General features: G+C 36.4%; 2 pseudogenes; both read right to left on the bottom strand.

Moving 5' to 3' along the window:
• Window positions 1-3,860: 3,860 nt before the first annotated feature.
• Window positions 3,861-4,441, bottom strand: LOC124080097 (TATA box-binding protein-like 1; annotated as a pseudogene).
• Window positions 4,442-24,388: 19,947 nt separating this feature from the next.
• LOC124080123 (disintegrin and metalloproteinase domain-containing protein 25-like) lies at window positions 24,389-26,698 on the bottom strand (annotated as a pseudogene).
• Between the last annotated feature and the right edge of the window lie 606 nt (window positions 26,699-27,304).

The following is a 27,304-nucleotide window of genomic DNA, read 5'->3' as shown; positions in this document are numbered from 1 at the left end:
TGTTCCTGCTTCAGTGGCTCGTGATTTGTGCCCAGCCAGACTGCGGCAGTCCCCAATGTTGAGAGGTAATAGAATCTTTAACAGGTGGGGGGAGGATTATAACAGTGGAAGATTAAGGTCATAGGATTGATGCTGTCTCCAGAGTTCTAACTCTCCTGGGATTAGATTAGTACTTGTAAAACAGGTTGTTATAAAGTGAATTTGGTTTTTTCAGCTCATTCTCTTGCTTCTTGTATCTTGCCTCCCCTCTATGCATACATGCTGCTCCCAGATGTGCCAGCTGATCCACTGTTTAGTGAAATGGCCACGGGGCCCTTGTCAGATGCTGATACCATGCTGTTTGGTCTTTCTGTTTACCAGAATTGTAAGACCCCCAAAAACCTCTTTTCTTTATGAAGTACTTGGTTTCAGGTGCTGTGTTACAGCAACACAAAATTGGCAAATAAGTGTAAATAAGCATTTTAAATGGGTTTTTAACATGAGTATACAATTTTTTGGTTTCTCAAAGAAGGCAGAACAAAATCTTGTTGCATCTTTATTTCTTGACTATGAGCATGTAAGCAATTAGAACACTGCTTGATAATATGGTTATCGAAGTGGATGTGGTGAATGAGCACTATAGCTATGTTTTTTGAAGTTATCAACATGCTTTTTTTCAACATGTTTTCAATTAAAAAAACAATTTTTAAAGGGACCTGCCTTAGTTTGTGATCTCTCAGAGACACTGAAATAGGATTTGAGTGCAAGAAATATTTATGGAACAACTAAAGAAATAGGGAATAAATGGAGGGTTGGGAGCAAAGGTTCTGTTACCAAGAACAGTGCCACATGGACAACTGGAGCTTAACACTTCTGGAGGACTTCGAGAAACAGCATGTAAATCACATGATTGCCTCAGAATTGCTCACTTAGAGGAGAGGAAAATATGATATTTGCATGCCATACCTCATCAGCTATGGTTCAGGTCTTCTCCTAAGGAGTGTTGACGCCTCCAGAAAAAGAGTGTATTGTATTACTATAACAAATACCTGACATTACCAACATAGAATGAGAAAAAGTTTATTTGGGCTCACAGTTCTGAAGGTTCCAGACCAGCATCAGTTAGTCCATTGCTTTGAGACAGCACATGGTGGCAGGGAACATATGGTAGTACAAAGCTACTTACATCATGTCCAGGAATAAAAATCAAGGAAGAAGGGTCAAGGTTCCAAACCCACCCTCAACAGAATACCTCCCACCAGGCCTGACCACTTAAAAGTTTCCACCACCTGCCCACAGCACCATGGGCTGGGAACCAAGCTTTCAGTACATGGGCCTTTGGGGAGCAGTCCAGATGTAGGGTGTAACGTGGGTGGGCATGCTTCAGTGGCCAAAGAACACCTCCATGAAAAGCTTTCATGACATCCTTGCCCTTATCATGTAAATCTTTTATCCTCATTTGTATCAGGCTTCATTTTTGTTGTTGTTCCACTAGAAGAAGAAGCAGAAGGACAATGGAGAATAGGTAACTTTAGATTTAGTTGGACCCTTATTATATTTTTTTGTAAATGGTTACCTCTTCTTCATAGGATCCAGGACCTCTTGGTGCAGCATGGCCAAAATTTATGGAGATGAAAGGCACAAATTTCCCAAGTGCCTCCCTGACCCATACATTTTGAACATGGACACTATGGGGCTAACTTCTTAAGTGAAATTAAATTGTCTTAGGGTAGGAACCATACTCCCTGCTTTCTACCATTTTACTTAATATATGACATAGTTCTTAGTTTATCTTAAGGAAAGTGGGAACTTTTTCATGGAGTTCCAATTTGGTTATTCTCACCATACAGACCACGGATTAGATTTTGCCAATTATAGGTATAGAATTTGAATAGGTAGTTAGGTAATAGAGAAATTTCTACTTGGTAGTCTATAGATCTACTGGATCTACTGTGAAGTGGACTTGGGCAGGACATCAGACTTTATTTATTATCTAGTCTCTGGGTATCCACCCTCAGGACAATTTTGTTGCTTTAGGTTCATTACATAAGGGAGCTGCATCCAACAGGTAGATCTTAAATATGCTGAACAATTGCAAGACACAGTTATCTTAATATTATTTCACCCATAACGTGGGAGAACTGAAATATCTGTATTCCATTTTCCTTTAGTTATGGGTTAAATACTGCTTATAAGGAATTAATTCTCCAATATATTTGGCCTGCCATATGTGAGGCACAGAAGGCTCTGGGGGCAGGAAAAACAAAAGCCCCCGTTGCCGGCATTTGGGTTGGCAGTCAATATTATCTTTACCACTGAAAGAAGAAGAGCCAAGGGGATATGCTAGAGAAAGGGCCACTGCCTCCCATTTTTAACCAACTTTTAATTTTCATTTACTTGACTTTATGTTATTGTTATTTCTTAGCTTATAAATAAAAAAAACTAACTCCCTTTTTATATCTCTTAGAAACCTGCAAAACCTACTTAAATTATAAATTAAAAGTGAGTAAAATTATAAACCAATAAAATTTATATTGACAGCATTAATTCAATATAAGAAATGAACACAGGAGATGAGAGTTTGTTAAAACTAAAATGTCAGGTAAAATAATGGATATAATACTGCTAAGCCTTTTTCTAGTCTGTCTGCTGTTATTACAAGTGAAGATCAACCTTTCCTGACATTTTTCTAGGCTCGTTTACCTTTGTTTGGCTTGAAAGCATTATTTATATGTTAAACTTTTTTGGCTTTTACTTCTTGAGCTCCAACAATGAACGTATTATTATAATATAATAATATGTTATATTAATGCAAGCACTTGAAGGAACATTTAATGTGAACATTTGTTAAACATTTTTATGCAGAGCTTGCACTCACCAATATGAGAAACAGTGCTGTGCTGAGGTGGTAGAGAGTATTTGATCCATTGTAAGAATACAGAACTAATGTTGGTCAATGTGGAAATCATGGCTACAGAACAGAATATGAATTCTATGAACCTTGACATTATAAGAATATAGCATTTATAAACATTTATATAAAAGTTGTATAAATATCAAAAGTTCTATAATTATCTTTAGGTATCTGGATATATCTAAATATTAATAAATAAATACTACTAAACAGTAATTTATAAGTAATCTGAAGTTTTTCAGAATAAAATAATATTTTATATTTTATTATTACTTAAACCTATTAAGGAGTTTTCCCCTTAATTTTATAAAGCTTTTTGAAGAAATATATTGCACAATAAACAAATATTAATCTCAAATTTACTAATTCCTTTAGTTTTCTTTCAATATCATTTTCTTTGAATTAAAGTAAAAGGAGCCTTATTACCATTAATTTTTACATAATATATACACCATAATTGCTGGTTCTGAAAATTTTCCCTTTTTTCTTACTCCCTGTCTTTTTTTCTGATCAATGACAGATGGTTGGAATATTTTTTTTTCTTTTCCAAACTTTTGTTTGTGCACATTCAATTGAAAAAAATAACTTTTACAGGTTCTTTGGTGCCCATGTTCAGCATGCAAAAATGTAAGACTATTCACAATAAAATACATTAGCTCAAACGGGAAAAAAGTTACAATGACTTTAAATAAAACAGTTTAAGGTAGTGCACATTGTGACAGCTCTGCTTATGGGGACATGAGAATTACTGCAAAAATAAATAGAATGTCCTTTTGTAAAAGCAGCAATGTCATGTCTTGTAAACTTCCTTTTTATATTACAGCAAAGTTTGAAATAAAATCCAAAGGGACTAGAGCTTAAACTATAGCCGGGAGTGAATAAACGAGTCTATTTCCTCAATTACTATTGGTCCAGTTTTTCTTTTGCTTTGAGTCCAATGTGCAGCAGGTTTTAAAAGTTAGAGATTCTAGCCAATTAAATGATGAGTTATAAAATTTCTTTCCTGCTTTCAAACACAAATGGGTATATTTGTTCCAAAGCAGTAGCCACAGCCTGTACATTGGGCCCTGTTACTGTGATACTTCCTGTGGAAAAAATCTTTAATTTGGCTCTTAGAGACTTTATCTGATAGCACACAGCAAGATGAAATTCAGGCTCATAACTGGCATGAGGTCTATTGTTCTTTGTGAATTCTGGCAAATGGATTTCAAAAGGCATGTTACAAACTGCCAAAACATTAACAACCTTAAAATCTGTAAATATTACCTGAAAACGTAATTTCTACAGGCTGCAGGCTAAAAGTCTGGCACCAAATTTAGCTTCTTCTTCACTTGTTACTCCAGTGCAAATAATTTTTCCTAAGGACCAAATTGTAGCTATTATTATAGGTTTTCTAAGTTTCATTAATACTTTCCCGAAATCATGCTTTTAAGTTAAATTTGCTCCCTTCAAAGCAATGTTCCTTAGGTTCAAATGGCATCTTGTTCTAAAAACATAAACTACATTTGTAATTAGAATGTCCAATGCAACATCACTGTCTGCTTCCATTGGGGTAGTTTAAAACTTAGCTTCTGGTGACGAAGATCACATCTGGAAGAGTCCCGAGGTAATAGAGCATCATCACATTGTGAGACAGAGGGCACACATGTTTATGTGTGTCTGGTCTCTGTTCTGTTTCTTATAAGGCCACCAGGATTCAGTCATGGGGACTCCATCCTACCTTATCTACACTGGGTTGGAATTATATTTACTTTCAGCTACTGGTGTTTGGGCCCTAAGAGGATTTGGGGGGATTTTAATTTTCTTCTTTTGATTTTTCTAGATATTTTGTAATTAATAAAAAGTTTTATAGAGCAAGAATTTTTTAAAAAGAATTTTTAAATTTTTGCAAAATACACTGTAAATAAACTTAATTTCCATTATTTCTTTCTTTAAATATTTCATAACTTCTGTATTGATTTAAAGATCCAAATATTTTAAAACCAATCCACAGTACTAACCAACCTGATTTCTTGGGGGCATCCATTCCAGGCATAGTGTATGTGTGTGTGTTTGTGTATGTGTTTGGGGGGTTAATTAATTGAGTTGTTTCTCTTCCACACAAAAACATGGAAGATATTCCTTTTTATTCTGTCTCTATTTGTGGTTAAAGTCCATCATTTCTCTTTGTTTAACCCATGGTTGGATTTTCTGAAATTTAGGGTTAATATTAATGCCTTTAAAATTAGCCAACTAGAGCCAATAGGACCATATGACAGGGTGATTATGGCAGAAGGCAGAGGACACTAAGAGATTATTCATCCACATAGTGCTTGACATAGAACTGGATGAAAATAAAAGCTATATAGGGGGGAAAAGGAACATCCTCCTACACTAATATTTTCTATCCCATGGACAATTAATTAACTTTGAAGTTCAATGTCATGACTTTCACTTTTTGCTAATAAATGGGCAACAAGGAACAAGAATCTTCCAACTCACCAATTCCTAAAATGTTCATATATCTTTAATACTATTTTCCCCAAAGTTTGAGAATCTGACTCAGCTACAACTATAATTCCAACCCTTGGTTTAACCAGTTGAAGTTATATTCAGTCATAGAAGTTCAAATGTCAGAGCTTATGAAGATTCATTCCTATGAAAAATAACCTTACGCCTGGAATTTCCAGGTGTGTAGCTGGGCCAGAGTAGTATGTTAAGTGAGATCTCTTCCTGTTGTCTCAGGATTGCAATTAAAATATAAAACTAAAGGAAAAAAGGCTAAGTATCCCTCATTCTAAGTTAAAAGAGGTTAGAAGTTGGGGCTTATCCTTCACTATCAGTTTTAGAAGATCTTGATATGAGATGTGGGCTTTGGAAGCATGAGATACATGGATCGAAGTTATTATCATCTTTGTCTAAAGCCATGGATTGAGCCCAACTCCTTCCCACCCCCAAAAAGCATCACTTCTAAGGATTAGAACCAGGGAATATTGGTGTTTTATTCTCTTATTGGCAACAATCTGGCCAACAGGATTGGTGACAGGACTAGTTGCTGGTATAAGAGAATAGAGGAAGGATACTGGTGGGCTGCCATGTTCCACAGGGGCTAAAATCCCACCCCAATCTTTTTTGAGTTCCTTGTTTGAGAAGGGGACAGTACTTGATCCTCTAACTCACTGACCACAGAATTGACTTCATAAGGTAAACTGGGAGTATTCCCAGGACCATGGCACTGTTAGGAACAAAGAGGTAAAAATATGAGACAATGTTATATGAAGTTACCAGGTAGTTGGAAGTTGTCACCAGCTGTATAAAGGAGCTATCAAAAATGAACAAATCTTTTCCAGAGTTAATCACACTCTAGAGCCATTTATACTCAGACAATGAGCTAGAACAGCAGTTATGGTCATCCAGGGAAAAGGATTCTAATATAAAATCATCAAATACAGTAATGAGAAATCTCTGTTCTTGCTGGGATCATACAATGATTTTAGGAAACAGTTGGGCAGTTTCTTTAAACATTAATTATATATCTATCATATAAACCAAACTTTCCACTGCTAGATATTTATAAAACAGAAACAAATGCCTTTATCCGCATAAAAACTTGAATACAATCCAGACACTGAAGCACACGGCTGTAATGCCAGCTATTTGGGAGACTGAGGCAGGAGTATTGCGGTTTAGAAGTCAGCCTGGGCAACTTAGTGAAACCTGTCTCAAAAAATAAAATTTTAAAAAGTCTTTAAAAAATGGCTAGATGTATAACTCAGTGGTAGAAGGCTTACCCTTCTACCAAGTTTGTGCAAGGCCCTGGGATCAATCCCTTGTACCACAATAGCAAACAAACTTGACACAAAATTTCATAGTAGCTTTGTTTGTAATAACCCTCAAGGAGAATTGACTCAAATGTCCATCAATAGTTGGAACAGATATGGTATAGCCATGTATTTGAATGTTACTCTAAAGAAAAAGAATTGCATTATTGAAACATGCAGTAACAGGATGAATCTCAAAAAATTTATGCCAACAAAATAAGCCAAACAAAAAAATACCTGCATACTATGTATGAAAAGGAAGGTGTGGGAAAGGGTATGAGTGAGGGACTGCAAGAGGAAAAGGGGAAGTTTGGGTGTTAATGGAACCATGAAACAAAGGCCATGTTAAGGAAATGAGGATCCTTGATTTGATTGTGTTCATAGTTTCCATGGATGCTTACATGTGTCCATATTTATCAAATGATATACTTTAAATGTGCACTTCATCATATGCTAACAATACCTTTAAGTTAATGCTATGGAATGAAGCTACAAAAATTGAAATTAGACTGATATTCTAATCAAAGCTATTTAAAAGCTATAGGATTGGACTGAGGGAGAATTAGGAAAGTAACTCCATACACAGAAATGGGTTAATTTAACAAGCACTATTGGGGAAAAATTTACTACTTATATTCCACCGAACTGAGACTTAACAGTGAATTTTTTAGAAAACCGGCCACTCATTTACAGGCCAACTCAAGAGTCTCATTATCCTCATATGTTACCTTGATCACCAGGTGTCAGTTTTGCTAGTGCAGTTTAGGGGTCTCTTGGTCCATACATCACATGCTGGAGTTTGAGAATTAATTTCATTGCCCCCCTTGGAGTTGTTAGCTAATTGAGAAATAGACACAAATGTTGAGGCAAACATTAGATTTAATTTATTATAGCTGTCATAGTTATTATAATACTCCTCAGATGTTGGGAGCTGCCCTGGATGCAGATGCCTTTAAGTCTTGATGCCATGGGGCACTGAGCAATTATTGCTTTCCACAATAACTTGGGTGTCACCCCAGCTCAAATAACAAGGTGTGGCTCCAGGTGCGTCACCTGCTGGGGTTGAGTTACACTCACCTGTTCCTTTGTAATCCTACCCCTTTGCCTTTTTGGGGGTAGAATGTTCCATGGAACCTCCTCTTGTGTGTCTCCTATATAAGAATAAAAAATTCCAGTGGCTCTCTCTTTCACAGACCCTTAAGGGCGCAGAGCCATCACAGATTTTGAAAACGTACTTCTGTGTGTTTGTGTGATTTCTTTGTTGTTTTCTTAAGTTATTAGAATAGTCTGATTTTGTGAAGCCAGCATTAGTTCCATTAGTTCACCAGCTGGGATAGATGGCGATAAATGGAGGTCCCGCTGGGATGCCAGCCTGAATTTTAGAAATTTAGTTGGTTTGGAATGTCTCTCCAGAAGTTAAACCCACTTAGGATTTCAGGGTATTAGGAGTTAAGTTGTAGAAAATAAGTGAATTAGAAGAAAAAATTGTGATATTAAACTTACAATATCTGGGAATTTTTTAACTTTAGAAACAGGAAAAAATTATATTTTTTGCAATTCTGGGGACAATAAGTAGACATAAAAAATGATAAGTTAGAAAATTTGAAGTACCACAGCAATTAAGATGATTGGAAAAGGATATGTTGCCAAGTTCAGTTCTCTCCCATGGGAAAGGCACTTTTGTGGATTTTTTAAAAATTTTTTTATATTTTGAAATATTAGGTAAAGATTCTGGGGGTTATATGTTAGGAATCTGCATTTGGAGAGTAAGAAATTTTGTTTTTCTGCTGTTTTGGAGCAAATGCAAGCCTTTGACACTGTCCCCTGTGGAGCCGCTAGCTAATTCTTTCCCTTGGAAACCTTGATTTAACGGGGTGCATGCTACCTTAGGATTTGGCAATAGCACCAGAGTCTGCCACTAGGACCCATTTTGGGGGCTTAAATTTTTTTTATTTTTTAATTTTTTTGCCTGTATACTACGAGGAGGAGCTACACGGGAGCCACTCACAGCTCTGCACCTCATGGCTATTGGAAGAGCACGCACCACGGGAGGGAGAAATGGTAGAGCACCAGGTCATCCTGGCACCGGGGACTTTCACTGTGGGAACCAAATGCAGGCGCAGGACAGGGAAAGAAGCAAACAACAGAAAAAGGGGGCCTTTGTTACTTACAGCACAAATGCCACCAATTGGAAATCTGTGGGAAACTTGACTTCCCAGGGCACAACCATGTATGCGCTTTCTCCCAGGGTGCAAGGGCCCGGATGCAGGGCAAGCCAGGAGGCAAAGGCAGCAGCCACACCCACCGGCTCCCTGGCTCCCACCTCACACCATCTGCCCTATAGCCAGGGGAGCACAGGGCCACCACTGGAACCTCTGCTGCCTGGGGGAGACTGGCGAAGTGCCTACATGATGAGGTTGCAGAGGGACTCTAGGCAGGGGAAAGCAAACAGATCCAACGAGTGCATCCAACTGGGGAAGCTCCAGGGGCTTGTCCCAAGCAGGACCCTGCCTCAGGCAACAAGCCCAACCCTGGAGAAACCCCTGTCTAAACATGGCATTGGTGGCAGGAATGGCTGCAGTTGCTCACAATGGCCACACCCACCGACTCCACACTCTTTTGTTACCAAGACAACTATGTGCTTCCCCTGGCAGGCTCAGCATGCAGTGGCAACAGCAGTGGCTCTGATCAAGCTGCACTAGCTTCACAAGCCACAAAGACTTCACTGGGTGCATCAGGTTTCAATCAGACCTACTGGTAATAGAACATATGAAACACACAGGAGCTCAGGCAAAACTTTGGATTGAGGAGAACCTGGAAGAGTTCTCCAGCCACATGGCTGGAACAAAATGGTGGTTGATTCCCATCCCCCATGTTTTCTTGGGCCTTCCTCTTGGTCTTTTCAATTGTCACTCAAGCAGGATTTCCGGCTTTGCCTTCCAACCACTAAGCATATACTTTTTCTCATAGATCTGCTACCAGATCTACACAGAGCCTATATTTTACTCAAGAATGCCCACCTATAAATACTAATGAAAGATATCTTTTTCAGGCAAAATCAAACTTCACAGCCTTCTACATTGCTGCCCTAGTCCAAACATGTTCTCAAAGCTAAATAATCTGATTTTTATCCCTTAACAGGTTCCCTTAGAAATTCTTTATAGCTATATTATTAAGGAGAATTGCAAAGATAATGCTACATTTATGAGTGATGCATGTTTGAGTTTTATTTTTGAGGAGTATAAGAGTACCTTTGATCATCATGAGATAATAAAAGGCCAGCAATCTGAGATATTTCTCACAACCTCTCATGATGATCAAATGACCTTATTCTCGGTTTCTAACTATGTAAATACAGAAAATTTAAAAAAAATATGTGCACGGAAATTTTGTGACGTCACATAGAGATAAGGGTGCACCCCTAGTTAAAAGTAAGTTAAAATGGATCCAGATATTTTAAGAAACACGTGATTTCATAAGGTCGACATAATTATAAGCTATACTTTTGTTCTTAATGCATATTTTCCAGGTATTTAACTAATCTATACTCTTTTCATAAGATAATGAACATATGTCTAATTGTTTAATATCTATATATTTGCTTCTAATCATTTTCCTTCAACAGAAAACACATAATTTATATTTCTTATACATGCATTTATCTGATGCTCTGCCTTTTATAGTTACAGATATTTGAGATAAATGTATTTTACTCCAAAAAATTTTTCTTTCAAGAGATAATACAACCATCAAGTAATCTCTAATTCTGAAATTATTGTAGAAACTTTTATAAGATGATAAACAAATATGATTCTGTCTACAAAAATGTCTAAGGGCTGTAACTATATTTTCATTGAGATATTTCTTCTTATCAAGGTACAATAATTTGTTTAGATTCTAAGGTTTACAGAAATTGTTCCAAAGTATAACCAAGAAATATTCTAAAAGGAGAACAAGATACTTCCACAGAGAGGAAGCACATATTGGAGGTCCTAAGAAGAAGAAAGAAATCATTTTGGGGTAAAACAAGGTCTTCATGTTCTAGATTTTAGGTAATAGGTCCAGTCCCATTTCCTAAATAAGGAAATCCTTATATCATCATCTAGACAGATGATATAGAAAGTTAAAATAATTGAAAAACAGATTTATGTGTAACTGGACTGACTATAATAGTTTGAACTGATTAATTCTAGGATATTACATATTTTCCCCCTGATTTTATTATACTAATATGAACCAAGATTTTGTCCATATGTTGACATGATAAAGCCCTATTAAAATGTTAAGTTCATTTCCTTTAAGTAGGTCTTAATTTGCCTAGTGATTATTAATGTTTAAGACAAGGATTAATTTTAGTGAATAAATTCACATCCTTCATTAAGCAATAAATATTTTAAAATACTGACTTAAATTCCAATTTGGACACTGCTCCTTGGAGACTAAAATTGATTGATTCAAGACATCATTGGATGTTTATGAGATTGTGGAGAACAATTTATTAGGATTGGTGTTCTCCAAAATAAAGTTTTATATTAGTTTTGAACAATAAAAGTTACAAATTTTGTTGGAAATTCATTGGTATTATATAAGTTCTCTGACTGGACCTATTATCTATAAAAAATATGGTAAGATTTATATACTAGCCACTGGGAAGTAACCTTAATCATATTTTCTAAAAGACAATTAAGAGACACCTATTTAAAGGATAATATTCTGAGATAAAGAGATATTTTAAAACCTTCTCTCAAAAAGAGATTGAGAGTTCTTTGTAAATTGTTAGGATGGATAAGCTAGTCTATATACTGGGATATTACAATAAGCAATAAAAGGTATCTCATTTTCATATCTATCCTCAACTACTATCATCAAAGAAAGCCTTAACAATTGTCTACTGGATAAAAAAGATCAAAGGGGACCTCTCAAACTTAATACAGACCGGAACAAATTCAGGGGGATTTTTCAATCCGAATTCATGTTTTGTAATATTTCAAAATGTATGCCAGATGTGTAACCTTGCCTAGAGAAATATTATTCTATTACTTAGCTAAACTTTAAAATAGAAGGCCATCTTAAAAACAGTCTTAAAGAGATTTATTGTAACCATGTCCCAATAACACAGAATAGGGACAAGCCTGACAGTTTGTCTGGAACACAGACAGTTATTCAAGACAAATTGGTATCCAACAGATAAACAAAATGCCTAAAAAATAATTTTAGTAACCCTTTAGAAAAATCCTACTATTTTCATAGAGAGACTTAAAGAGACAATACAGCACCTAAACTTATAGGGGGCCACCCATTTTCAAAAGATGAGTGTATCCTCCAGTTAGCCCTAGATATTCCAAGGTATTTGCAAAGATTAACATTCTCCTAGCCAAGTTTAGATGTTGCATCACAGTTCAATGGAGCCCAAATGAAGATATAAAAAAAGACAAACATACAGACAGAAGAGATTAAAATGCTAATCTTACTCCAAGAAAAATAAGCTTCCTAGTTAAAAATTTTACTCTTCTTTCAAAAACAGATTTTGGAAGCCTCTAAACATTTGAAACAGGGCCTTATTCAAGTCCCTGTCAACAATTTGTCATTGAGGAAAATAACCCTAACAATAGTTACCCCTAAAATATTAGACAGTGATAAATAAATTAGCTCAATAAACCAATAGCTAATTTCAATAAGAGATTTAACATGATAGACCTTTTCTCAACTTCAATAATATAAGGTAATGCCCTCCATACATTGATATTTTTTAAATTGGTAAAGCCATAAATTATACATAATTATTAGAACTAATTTTACTACATTAAATAAAGTTATTAAGGATGCTCATACAACTGTTTCTTTAACCAAAGATTGTTTTGACATAAGATCCCTAAAAATGTTATTGCTAGCTCAATGTCATATAAAATTCTAAATTAGATCACTGTCTTAAACAATACTGTTAACTTGTTTTTACCCATTAATGTTTGAGATACTAACTCTTCCTACTTAGGTCAATACTAAGTTTAATAACAATAATGACAGTTTTTCATGGATTCATAGAGAAAAGACTATTCATTTCTCTATTTCATTTTTTATTAATGGTAAAAAACAAAATATCTTCTCTAGGCTCACTTAGCATATGTACTTCCTATTTTGGATAGATGTCTATATAATTTCTCATGCCCCTAATAAAGGCCACAGATTCTAAGTTAAAAACTCTTGTCACTAGCCTCATCCCAAATTAAGACAATTATGTAAGTTAATCTAGAGTTAATTTCAAAATACAATTTTTATACAGCTTATTGTATTCTTCATTTTTCGTAATTCTGTTAAAATAAAAATCAAGTCATGCATTTAGTAAAGGCTAAGTTTCTATTTACCATAGTACCTTTAAAAGATTTTTGTCAAGTCTCATGACCAGCTAGAGCTAATAAATCTTTTATTATTTATAATGCTTGTACTATTGTCTATAATTTAAACTAATGATATTATGACTTATGTCAGCCTTTCATTCAATATTAATATATTTTAAAAGGGGGAAACAGGACCCCCCAGGCACATAATAGGTCTTACAAAATATTTTTAAAATTTTTGTCTTAATTTTAATATTGAGAGTCTAATTGCTACTGAATGTGATTTAGTAAATTAAATCAAATTTCAAAAGATAGAGTTTAAACCGTTCCTCATGAAAATGACTGAAAAACCTGGCACAGAAAGGTAAACTTCCAGCTGCAGAGTTTATAGCCATGGAGCTTCATGAGCTTGTCAAGTAAGTAAAAATTACAAACAAACTTCTATGGACCCATTTCTCAGGTCCACCTTTAATGTGCCTTGCAGTGTGGACTGGAAAGTCCACCTATGTAACTAGATTAATTGTACTGACTATAATGGTCAGTTATACCTATATGTTGATCTTATGGTAAACAGACTGGGAATATGTTTTGAGAAAAAGACAGCATATGAGAAATCTAAGCCAGCCAATCACGCTAGTCCTTAGAAATTAAGATTATATATCTGAAAAATTGTCATACTAGATTGTTGAAACAGAACCTTCTTATACAGGCCAATTATTTACATAAAATATCCACCAATGTATTATTGCCCTAATTATTCTACAATAGAAATTGGCACCTTTCCTAAGTGGATAGATTGTGCAAATGTCTTGTCAGTATAACATAAAGTGTCTAGAAATGGTGGATATTTTTTAGGCTGGTCTCCTAGAATTACATGCGCATGCCATAAATCCTAGAAACCTTAATCCTCAGTGAGATGGCACCCAAAAGGATGTTTTGATGTTTGACTTCTGCCTTCAGAATATTTACATTGCCGACAGACCTAAAAGACTCCTTAAATGTGAAAATTGAGAGAAAGGATGGTTAAATATCCTGTGACCTATAAAAGGTAAAACTTGCCTAATTTTATCACTAGTTATAGTAGAGAAAAATGGCATTGATCCTTCATTAACGTTTCTTTGTCCTATTGCCAGCTAGCATGCTGAAGTTAACATTCAGGCCTTGAAACATGCCAATTAACCAGATCTAGGCAAATTTTTGATGTCATGATCCTTTAAGTGACTACTTAACATATTATTCATTGTTCCTACAATACAGCCTTTGTGGCTATGTTTTAAAACTTACAACATATGAATTTTCCTAATAATTTGACTTAAATGACTTCCAAGATTCTCTGTAGTCAGATAGGTGCTGATGGAAGGATTGAAATTAAGTTAAAATGCTCTAGAAGCCACTGTAATGAATAATGCGAATGAGCCCTCTGATCTATGATTTGTGGAAAGGCTTAAATGCCATGCCAAATAAAAATGTCTGTGTTACTATGGCCACGCACAATGCTTCCCAATAAAATTGGGAGAAGATTACGAATCTTCTGATGAGTGTTTGGCAGAGTAATAATAATAACCTAGATCTCCCAAAGTTAATTATGTTATTGAAATGATATGTTTTCTACTAATTCCTTTTGTATCTCAATTGTAGGTCATAATGACCTCGGACCAAGAATCCAGTGACTGAAAGATATTATTCCCCAGTTGCCTTTTTTTTTTTTTATTAAGAAAGGGAATATGTTGGGAGCTGCTCTGGATGCAGATGCCTTGAAGTCCTGGTGCCATGGGGCACTGAGCAATTATTGCTTTCCACAGTAACCTAGGTGTTACCCCAGCTCGGATGACAAGGTGAGGCTTCAGATGTAAGTGTCACCCTCTGGGGTTGAGTTCCTTTGTAATCCCACCCGTTTGCCCTTTGGGGGATATAATTTCAATGGAACCTCCTCTTATGTGTCTCCTATATAAGAATAAAAAATTCTGGTGGTATTCTCTCTTTCCACTGACCCTTAAGGTCGGAGAGCTGTCATGGATTTTTAAAACGTATTTCTGTGTGTTTGTGTGCTTTCTTTGTTGTTTTCTTAAGTTATTGGAATAGTTTGATTTTGTGAAGCCAGCTTTAGGTCTCCAGCTAGAATAGATGGCGATACTCAGACTTAAGTACTATCCTTGTAATATAAATTAATCCTACCAGTACCCTGATAGCTACAGTTCATTTGTCTGCTCCCCTTGCATCAAGTTATATAAAGAAGCCTGTGCAGAGGAAGAGTGGCAGAATCTGTCAGTTCAGACATTGAAACTGCCACTGAGATGAACTTCTTGAGCAAATGTTTAGAATCATTAAAGGAGTTTATTGCCATAAATGTCAAGCTAATGATGAATTACAAATATTTAGAGAGCACTTTGTGTTATGTTACTCAACTTCTCATTGCTGTGAACAAAGTACCTGATCAGAACAACTTAGAGAAGGAAAAGTTTATTTTGGGTTCAGATTTTCAGATATTCAGTCCATAGCCAGCTGGCTCCATTTCCCTGGGCCTGAGGTGTGCTAGGAAATGAATCCATTAATGAATTTACCACTGTCACAACCTAGTCATTACACCTTTGAACATTCCTGCATTTCCTAACACATAAGATTTTCAGGGGACATTAGAAATCCAAATTATAACACACCTTGATAGAGAATATAATGTAGTGAAAGGTTATAGATTGCTTTTTATGCAGAGGAAAAGTCATATACTGGGTAACTACCACTTAATAGAACTTATGTTTTTCTTTGTTTTCTTCAATATTGAATTAATTTTGGAGGCATATTTTTACATCACAAGTTGTCTTTTGTAAATAAATTCATGGATTAGCATTCAGGCACAAATTACTACCATTTTTTTCTATACACATTGCTCATGTCAACACTAATCTAAACACAATTTTTGTTCCAGTTCAACAACTAGTCTTTGATTAACTATCTCTTTTTTCCACACAGTTAGCTCTTTTCCCAACCATATGTGTCAAGAACTACATATCAGTGTGTTATTTAATTGTAAAGTATTATATAATGATATAAAGATATGCACAGTAGTTTCTATCATTGTAAAACCTATTGATGAAAATGTTTTGTACTCTTGCTCCCTGAAGTTAGGTTCATGGAACCCTATGGAGGGAGAGAAAGAGAGAGATTGAAAGAGAGAATTCAAATAGTACAATTTATACACATACCCACTCTGTTACTCAGTGTATTTATCGCTCATATTTAGCATAATATAAGATAATTCTGCCCCTCACTCTTTAGCTGGTCTTAGAATCCTCTATGTATCCCATTTTATGGCACCAAGTATGATTCTGTTTTATTTGATACAACATGGTGCCTAATGAAATCCAACTAACTCATCAGTGTCAACTAAACAGTGATATATTCCAATGTTAGAAAAAATTTATTTTGTTATATTAAATAAGAGTTTGTTTCCAATGACGAGAGCATAGGTATCCTAACAGCACCATCCTAAACAATTTTCATTCTTGTGAGAAATGCTTTTCCTTTGCCTTCCACACTATCTACTTAACCTACAATCTAGGAAAGATACAATGTCTTTGTAATATATGCCATTCACAAGTGACAGTAGTAAAGGAATTTGAGGAGTTAATACTGTTTTCCCTTTGAGCATTTTTCTTAAACTTTATAACTGAATTGTCTTGCTGGTTGGTTAACGTATGTGTAAGTTTATTTGTTTATTTTTCTTTAAACAGTGCAATTTCTTTTTTCTTTTTGGTACAGGGAATTAAACTCAGGGACACATTACCACTGAGATGTCTGCAGCTTTTGTTTATTTATTTATTTTTTAATTTTAGGTAGGAAACAAAATAAATCATTGTTATTTTTACCTCAAAGAGTTCTTTTTTTTTTCTTTTTTTTTTTTGGGGTCAATGTGGTATGTTTTGTGTGAGAGCCAAGGCACACCTCAGTTTAATTTCCATAGACTTATATGGTACTTTAAAACACAGAACAAAAAAGCAGAAGAACATTTTGTATTTCCCTCCTGATTAGTTTTATTATGATGTAGTATATTAATTTTTTTGTTAATTTGTTGCACAGAAAATAATTATTTGATTCAATGTACATACTTTTGCTGAAGCCAAAAGGAACCACTGTGTAGATTAACTCATTCATTAACATCAAAATCGTTTTTTATCTCTGAAAAAAATTGAGTCAGACTGGCCTTGAAATTGCGATTCCCCTGCCTCAGCCTCCTGAATTGCTATGATTATAGGCATGTGCCTGTGTGCCCAGTTTAAGCCGTACAATTTTAAATACGTATTTTGTTTGCTTTTCAATCTTTCCCAACACAATTAATTTTATACTGAGTTATTTCATGGTTGTTCCTTAAATAGGTTCATCAGAGGGATTGTGGTACTTTTTCTTTTGTTGGTGTGAGAGTTTTAATGGCTTTCTGCCACTCTTTGATGATTTTGTGATAAACACTGCCCCAGGGATTGTGGGTGATAGGATTGCTAATCTAATAAAAAAGTTGTTCAAATATTCATTATCCTTCCTATTTACTTTCCTCTTTAGGCTGATTATGCAAACTAATTTCAGACTTATGTGCCAGCACAATTATTTGTTGATGTTTTGTTTATGCTGTGTGTTGGTTTGTTAATTTACATTTAAAACTATACAAGAATTATAGTGTTTAAAAATATTACATAATTATTTAATATATCATTCTTGGTTTATTATTTTAAAATAATAAATCATTTGTGATTGATTACACAAAGAATTGCAGTCCACAAAATGTGATCAAAATTGAAAAAAGCTCCACACACAATTTTCTCTGGTCCATTTATGACAAAGCAAATAAAAATCTACAACATTTGAACACTCCTGTAAGTATATACCTACATGAACAGAGTAAGAGGCTATTTCTGAGCTTTTCTTAAGTAACCCTGGGTTATTTTTATTATTTTTATTTTGTTTATTTATGATTTTTTAAGATGGAATGTAGCTATGCTACCTAGGTTGTTCTCAAACTCTTGGGCTCAAGTGGTCCTCCTACCTCAGCCTCCTGTGTAGCTGTACCACAGGCATATGCTACCTTCCCCAGTTTAAGACTATTTTAATGTGATGCTTTTATTATTACTCCCAAGAAGAAAGGGGGCAGGTGACAACCCAAGATGTGTAGTATAGGGGAAATTTGAGATTTGTATTGTTGAAGCTCAGTGTTATTCCTGTGCATTGGTAAACCACACTATGCTCATAGAAACCTAGAACCAATGCATATCCTAACTTGGCCCAGTACAATATTTCGTCTTCACAAAAGGATGATCTGGGGATTTAAAATGTCTTTCACCAAGATCGTAATGCATGGTGGTAGCAGAGCCAGGAAAGAAAAACTAACAAACGGATCCCAAATTTCTCTATTGTATCATTAGAGTCTCAAAACAAGTCTCATGGCCTTGCCTGTATGCAAGGTAGAAATGTTTGTGCTATGTAAGAATAGCTACTCCTGCTCTTGCTTTTGGTTTCTGTTTCCATGGAATATTTTTGTCCATCTCTTTATTTTAAGTTCCTGTGTGTCATTACAAGTGAAGTGTATTTCTTATAGGCAGCATATTGCTGAGTCTTTGTTTTCCCCATTCAGTTAGTATACATCTTTTAAGTGGAGAATCTTTTAAGCCATTTACATTCCAACTTTTTATTGCTAGGTAAGGACTTATTCCTGTTGTTTTGTTAATTTTGTGATTGTTTTGTATATGCTTTGGTTCCTTCCTTTCTCTCTTGTTCTTTGTGGTTGATTGTTTCTGTATTGATAAGGGTCGATCTTTTTTGCTTTTGTTTATATGAGCTACTATTAAGTTTTATATATTTGTACATTTTCTTGATAGTAGTTATTATTATTTTGTTATGTAGAACTCCCTTAAGCATTTGTTGAAAGGCTGGTCTCAGGATGATTAATTGCCTCAGTTTTTGCTTGTCTTGGAAAGATTTCATTTCACCTTCCATTTTGAAGGATAGCTGTGCTTGGTATAGTATTCTTGGTCAGCAGCTTTTGTTTTATTTTGTTTTTTCCTTCAGAGTTTCAAATATATTGTCCCAATCTCTCCTGTCTTGAAAGATATCCACTGAGAAATTTGCTGTTAGTTAAATGGAGATTTTTCTCTATGTGCTTTGTTGCTTTTCTACTGCCATTTTTAGAATTCTTTACCTAGGACATATCACATTTGACTATAATATGTCTCAGAGAATAATTGTTTTGGCTGAATCTAATTGGGGTCCTTTGAGCTCCATAGACCTGGGTATCCACATTCCCCCCAATATTTGAGAAGTTTTCAGTTAGTATTTCATTAAATTAGCTTACTATAGCTTTTCTTTTATCTTCTTTCCAGAGGCTCTATAAAAATATGAATATTTTATTTATTAATATATTAAAAAATGAATGTTTTTATTCTTAATGGAATCCCACAAATCTCAAAGACTTTCTTCATTTTCTTTTTTTGTGTGTGTGTCTTATTTTTTATGTGGTAGGGTGGGGACAAGGGAGTGCAGAGAGGGAAACATGGATATTTCAAAAGACCTGTTTTCAAGTTCAGAAATTTTTCTTCTGCTTGATCTATTCTGTAGTTTTTGAAAACCTCACTTTCATTTTTTTTATCTATCTAGCTGTCAGCACCAAGATTTTTGTTTCTTAACAATGCTCTTCACTCTTTACTGAATTTCTAATTCATAGCATAAGTTGTTTTACTAAATTCATTGATTGGCTCCTTATCTTCTCTTATATCTCATTAATTTTGTTTTAAAAGTATTATTTTGAATTCTTTCTCAGGCAATTTATTGGTTTCATTTTCTTTTGGCACCACTGGTAGGCAGATATTGTGTTCCTTTAGAGATGTCATGTTTCTCTGCTATTTAATGCTTCCAATGCCTTATGTTGATATCAGTACATCTGATAAATCAATTGCCTTTGCTACTTATGAGATGGCTTTCATAGCAAAAGACTTTATGTGGTAATGTGTCCTAGGATGTTGTTTGGGTAGGCTTATGATGGCTTTGGTTAATGTTAGGAATGTAGTTTCTTCAGTTCTAATCAAGACCAATGATGCCCATGAATGTCTGGGTGAGTAAGGCTAGACAGGATTGAGGGATTGTTCATTTAGCTAGAGTGCAGCTTTCTTAGGTACAGTGGGTTTACTACAAGCTCTGATTGTGGTGCATGAAGTTGCAATTGTGGGATATCTCTCAGTTTCTGCAGGTCACAGAATGGTGGGGCTACTTGGCAGGTCCAAGCAGGCAAGGTACAGTTGGTTGGCATGTCAAGATAGGCAGGGCACCTATAAAATCTGAAGGCTGTATGGGAAATAGGATTCTTCCATTTGCCTTGGCATGCATGGCATGGTACTCCTGACAGTAGGGACAGGGTATCTGTTAGTGTCTAAGTGCTATAGGGTGGCTGGACTGTACCAGTAGTACAAAAAATGGTTCTTTTCTGTGTCTTGAAGGTTTAAGGTAACTTTGTGAGTCAGTGACAGGTCAGCCATTCAGGAAAGGACTCCTAGGATGTGGGTAGATGGAAAGGATCACTCAAATTATTTACTGGGGCCACAAGAGAATAGACTAATCTACTCTGCAACTTCTATGGCTCAAGGGTGTAGGCTGGACCAGGTTTGCAGGCCTCAGGAGGTTAGGAAGGGCCATGTAACTACTTCCTGGGATTGGGTGGGCTATGGCATTTGAGTGCAGGCTACCCTGTAGATTTCTGGAGAAGAAAGAGGATGGACAAAACCATATAGTTAATTCTCAAGTGCCAGGTAATCTGAGTTGCTAGTGCAGGCCAGTTGCTAGTGCAGGCCATCAGGCTGCTTTGTAGAACATGGGTGTACAGGCTCTCAAGGTGTTATTGTGCAGCATGTTTTGGGCAAAGAGGTTACATGTGGATCAGGCTTTTTCACCAGGACGATGAAGTGGCAAGTTCATTTCTATGTAGATAGTATGATTGTGAGTGTTAAAAACCCTAGACCCTGAACAGAAAAGCATATGTAATAAGTGATATTCATCACTGGCTCAAGGGGATTAAGTATAACTTCTGACCAAATGTAGGCTATATAAATCCCACTCTGAATATGAATAAGGAGATAAATTATACCAAAGAGCCAATGGACATTCCTGCAATGGAAACTATAATCACCAATTTTTTAAAAATCATAAAAAAAAGTAGATCAGCAGAAGATCTGAATAGCTGAATAAGATGAGAAAGCAATGAACAAACTTGAAGATGGTTCTTTAGAGAGGACACAATATGAATAAAAGAAAGACCAAAGCTAACAATATCTCTGAAAAATATATAATCTAGTATGGAGCAGTGGTGTGAAATTGTGTTTCCATTTAAAAAAGAACATTGAAAACCCCTATTTGAACATTACTTGCAGTAAATTCTCTTTTCCCTTTATCTGCACTCCCATACTAGGAATCTTATAATTTTTCACATATTTCAAACACCTGTTACCTTCTTATTTTTATGTTTCTTTTTTGTATGCTTCACTATTGGCATTTTTCCACTGATATCTCTTCCAGAAGATTAATTCTGTATACCTGTCTGTCCAATCAACTGTTCAACTCATCTACTAAGTTCTTTTTATATTTATAATTTTTAATTCAAAAATATCAGGTAATTTCTAAATCACTGAGATTTAGAAATTTTATGTTTTATGTCTTTCTTATGTTTTGTACATTTTCTCCTAGTTTGAGATATATTAATCATAGTTGTAAATTCATGTACTCTTGTTCTACACTCTGAATCATTTTAGCACTAGATCTGCCCTTCTATATCCTTATTTCTGCCTCCTTATTTCTATATTATTTAACTGTAATAGTAAGTCATGTTTATGTTTTTCCTTTCAGCACATTTTTAGTCTGTTTTAGCACATATTTTTAGTCTGCTCTAAAAGAATACTACACATTGGATAATTTATAGAGAAAATTAATCTATTGCTCATGGTTCTGAAAGCTGTGAACTCATAGACTGAGGGGCTGCATGTAATGAGGCCTTCCTGGTGCGTCAATCCATGATGGCAGATGGAAAGGGCAGAGAAGATGCATAGCAAGAAGGAGATTGCTTTTATGAGAAAGGCAATCCTGTGATAACTGTACCACTCCCATAATGAGGGCCTTAATCTGTCATGATGGCCTTGCCTAAACACTCATAAAGACTCACCTCCCAATACTATTACAGTGGCAATGAAATTTCAATATGAGTTTTGGAACAGACATTTGTACCATAACAGCAAGTATAGAAATATTTGTTATAAGCTGGTAATTGTACATTGAATCACCAAGTGGCTCCACTACAGAGTTCCCATTTCCTATGTTGGGAAGATGGACTAAGTGGCTGATTACCTAAATCAATCATGGATTAAGCTAAGCCAGAGGTAAGCGAGCTTTCAATAAATCTTGGACTAATCTTTACTTATGGGGTACTGCTCAGATATGGGCCTGCTTGACTTTCACTTGGGAGTATACATGACACTAGCTGCTCAGCTTTGAAGGATTATGGGGACTAATCTCTACCATCTAAAGATTCATAATCTAGGTCTTCAGCCTTCTGTGAAATGAAAGGCCAGAATCCAGTAAGTGTCTTAATGGAGAAACTGAATGTGCTTGAGACAAGCCACTTCACTGTGTCTTGTGTACAAAATGTAACATGGATTTAGGAAAATATGCCTTTTAGAAATTTCAGAGTAGCTCACCAACATCTCACAATGCAGAAGAGACTTTGGGGAAAATGATTACCAGTTGAAGTCCCCCAAATATCTACTTTATGAATGCAGGCCTGGGAAGTAACTAAGAGGACTGGAGTCCCTCTGCTTCTCAGCAGAGTTCCTGTCCTCCAATGGGGCCAAACCTCCTCCTCTATTCACATCCAGCATCCACTAGTTCTCCAGAGAAAAGAATGCCTGTTGATACTCAACTCAATTCACAATTGTGTTCCAGTTGGAAAATTTAGTTCATTGAGTTCTCCTTGCCTCCCAGCTTTCTAATGACCTCGAAGTATGGTTTTTAAGGTTTAATTAGAGATCTCTATGTCTGTTTCCCCAGAGAAAACATACTTTAACAAGACTTATCACATCCTACATACAATTGTAAATATCTTTTTTCATTCTATTTTATAATCAAAGTTTCGAAGGAGTTGAGAGGCAAGTGCTTTGGTCCTGTTTAGAGATTACAAAGACATTCTCCCTAAGTTTAAAACATATTCTCAAGAGAGCAAAGGGCGTTGTGGAAAAAAATTCAAATCTTCTGATATCTGACTCCTTTCTGTATCCACCATCATACCAAGGTAAGTTTTATAGCCCTCAGAATTCAGTCGCAAAATAAGATACCACACCCCTGAGATAACCACAAGTTACTAAGTAGAAGGCATAGCTGTCACCATTACGAGTGGAGATCAACAGGAAGAGGTTGGGGATGTTCAAACCCCGAGCTTTGGAGTAGGTTCCATGGTTCTAGGACCCCAACCTCTGAGGACAGGTACAGCCAGCTTGGTGCTGAACCTCTGGAATCTGGCAGGGAGCCTAGAGAACCAGGACCCAAGATTCTGAGGGTGTGTTGTTTGATACCTTTTCTCTGTCCTGGAGCTGATGATACTTGTGCTTCTGGAAGTTATGAAATATACATAGGAATTACATGTAGACTGAAAGCTACTGCTGCTGCCTAGATAAAAACTCTAACGGAAGTGATGCTGATACAAACTGTAAGCAGTTCCCATAGATATCCAGTCTCCCTGTGACTCCCCCAAGGGCAGAAACTGCTAGGGAGGACTTCAATGAAGTGTTATTTGTGAGTTCCTCTCTCCCTGTGACAGGGAAGACTGAAAAAGGAAGGTGGTTTGCAATTGAGAGAAGCTGAGTACACACCACACACGATCCATCCATACAGTAGGCCTTTGGCTCAAGAAACACAAAGAACTATTTCCATGAAAAATAAACCACGAGGTGGGGTGAATTTGGTGGTAGAATGCTTGCCTAGTGAGTACAAGGTTCTGAATTCAATCCCAGTAGAGTAAATATGAAGAAAATAAAAAACTAAAATTACTTGAAATAATGAAAAGTGAGAATGAGGTAGGAATTACATATATTAAAAAGTGAAAGTTTATGATCCTGAAGCAATGTCCTCTGAAACTTTCTGCCAGTGGTTTCTAACATTTGCAATAACATTTCTACTGCCAGGATACTAAAAGTTAATGGATGGTAAATTTTATTGAGGATTGGGATTATTTTCTGAAATTGCAAGAAATTTGATCTTCTTTCTCATGTAAAAGTTCAAACATTGAGTTCTTCTCTCTCAGGTGAAAGTGAAGTATGAGCACCCAGCTACTGCATCTCAGGTAAAGTTTAATCACTCAGCTGTTCCATCTCAAGTGAAGTGTGATCCCTCAGCTGTTCCACCTCAGGTGAAGTTTGATCACCCAACTCTTTCTTCTCAGGTGAAGGTTGGACACGTTTCTCTTTTTTCCTAGGTGGTGCTTTGTGCATCTTTACAAGCAAAAGTAACAAACTCAGAAATAAAACCAAAAATGGAAATAAAAAAAAAAGGTCCTTTCTTCTTCTTCATCCACTCTTGCACTGTTTTCCCAGGAGGTGGGCCACTGTCAACACTCCCTCCATGGCCTATTTTTATACAGTAAGGGGGCTCCCAGTTAGAGTCACAATGGCAGTGATGTTTGTTGTTGCAGATCCCTTTCCTATCACAGGTCTCTGGCGAACAATCACTTGTCCACAGGGACATAGAGACACACTTCTGGCAGATGCACACATGTTCAGCACCACACTCTGTGCCATCTTTCACATCACCAATATCTGGTACTGTCATCCCAAAATGATAGTCGGTACCCCAGCAGGTCACACCATTGAAGTCAATCCAATGCACAGTAGTGTGACTTCTCAAAAAGGTAATTTCTTTCACATTCTCACACTGAACTCTTCCACAGAGGAAATCTGATTTATTACACCTCACATAGTTTTCACCAACGAGACCACAGTTACCAAAGCGGTCACCTCGGCTGTTCATTTCTGTGTAGCAACTCTCCTGTGCACTCCTGGATTCTTTGCCAAAGATCTGTCTGCACTGTTCGTCATGTGCATTGCATCTCTTCTCATGGCAGTAGCCACTGTCCATGCAACGGACCCCATCCTGCACATACACATCTTCTGGACACTCAGGTGAGGTGCCATTGCACCACTCTGGAAGATCACACTCACTGACATTTTCTCTACACACTTTACCTGGTGGCAAGAGAAGGCAGTCTTCACAACAAAGCCCAGAGGCACATTCAGCCCCAAATTTCAGAGTGCAGTTTTCCGAACAACATGGATGGTTTGAACACAAAGTTGGGGATCCACAGTCGCATTCCTCTCCTCTTTCAACCACACCATTCCCACAGACTGTCTACCTGATGATGTCTGCTTGGTTTGGTACATTGTGCATACAATTCAGAACTGGAAAGGTACTCCACATTTGAGCATAACTGCAATTGCTGAATCTATAGCCTTCCATTTCTGATGCATGCATGATACAAACACGATGCTCACATTTACATTCTGGTGTATCATGCTTCATACCCAGATTATGACCCATTTCATGTGTTATGACAAGTGAAATATCATACAATTTATCTCCCAGGAAACTCTCAATTCCACAATTATAAGGAGGTATACAAACAGTTCCAACATAGGCTAAGCCAATATACCTATCAAAAGTTTGGTGTGCCAGAAAATGTGCAATATCATTTTTTATGCGAGAATTTAGACTGGCTACCTTCCAGTCGCAAAACAGATCCAGGACTTGAACCATGTCATTAGTGACATTGAGAAGATTCTTTTCATTCCAGACCTCAATTCCAAGTAAACACAAATCAACATCCAATGGACTTAAAAGGGAATGTATATGATTGACAATGACAAATATGTCCTCTAATACATGTGAGACATTACTTTTCCTATAAAGGAATCGCTTATAGTCTACAACCAAAACTGTTTCTAGAAACCATTTGTGGGTCCACCACCCTTCATAGCCACTTTGCCTCAGAATGGAATTATTACTCCTTTGAAGCTTCAGTTGTCGTGCTAGTTCTTCTTCTGTTAGTCCACATCTCATAAATGGGAATTGTGTCTTCTCTCTCTGCATCTTATAAACCAGATGTTCAAATGTGGTAGAAAGTCTTTTGGGTTTGATTTCATAAACAATGTCATGGATCTCTAGCATTCCTTGAAAGCCCCCCAAACAGGTGCTAAGAGAAACTAGGGATTCTGGGTCCCCTTCCACATAGCCATCATAGTAGCAGTCACTTTTGACAAAAGGGTGGTCCTCGAGCAGAGCACCCTGGTCTGTGTAGGTGAACACAGAGAAGGGTTTGGACACCAGAAGTTTCTTGGCCTTCATGTGGACAATGTGTTTCTTGCCTCCAAAGTACAGACTGTAGGAGATCCATTCAGGGGGTCTCATGACCCTATGGGTGCCAGTTATCCTCAAGGGTATCACTACTTCTGGGGGGCTATGGTGTTGAGAGTGCCCAATCTGGGCCCATCCAGAAAGGAAGAGCAAGATGCTCAGGCAGAGTTTCAGGAGAGTGATCCTCATATGCACCAGGGCCTCACCCACAGCCATCATGGTTTGTGACTGGAAGCAAAGAGGCAGGGCAGGAGGTGCTGTTGTCCTGTCTCCTCCCTTTGACTTGGTTGCAAGCAGCACTGACCCTTAATGGGATGTCTCCTTCAGAGTCAATCCATCAGAGCCACAGAACTAAAAGAAAAAATAAAATAAAAAGAAGGGCAGAGATGGGGTGGCTAAATTATCAACAGGCCAAGGTAGAGGAGAACAGCAGGGTATGGGCTCAAATGCATTAGTGTTTAGTTTAGGGCATGACTAGATATTTTGCATTGGATTTTCTCTTAATTTTGGTGATGCAGAATCAGATTATGGGAGTTGAAAAGAATGACAACTGGCCACTGGTTGAAAATTGCCAAACACGGATATAGGAGACGTGGGTTCATGATACCATTCTCTAAGTACATGAGTATGTGAGAACATTTCCACAATAAATATTTAAAACAAGAGTCTGAATGTAAAGGTGAATATAGAAGTTGTTTTGATGAGGGAATCTGTATTTATATGAATTGGATTGGAATAAGTAACAATAGTTTTTCCTTCCTATTTCTAAGGATTATTTAGTCACATTACTCATGAGAAATATGTAAAACAATTCTCACATACATTACTTTTCTTCATGATTCTTAATATGGACTTCCATG

Source organism: Marmota monax, unplaced genomic scaffold (assembly GCF_021218885.2).
Source record: "Marmota monax isolate L192 unplaced genomic scaffold, Marmota_monax_Labrador192_F-V1.1 WCK01_AAM20220418_F8-fsc00197, whole genome shotgun sequence".
Taxonomy (NCBI): domain Eukaryota; kingdom Metazoa; phylum Chordata; class Mammalia; order Rodentia; family Sciuridae; genus Marmota; species Marmota monax.
Note: the sequence above shows the minus strand (reverse complement) of the source record. Positions and strands in the feature narration are given on the sequence as shown.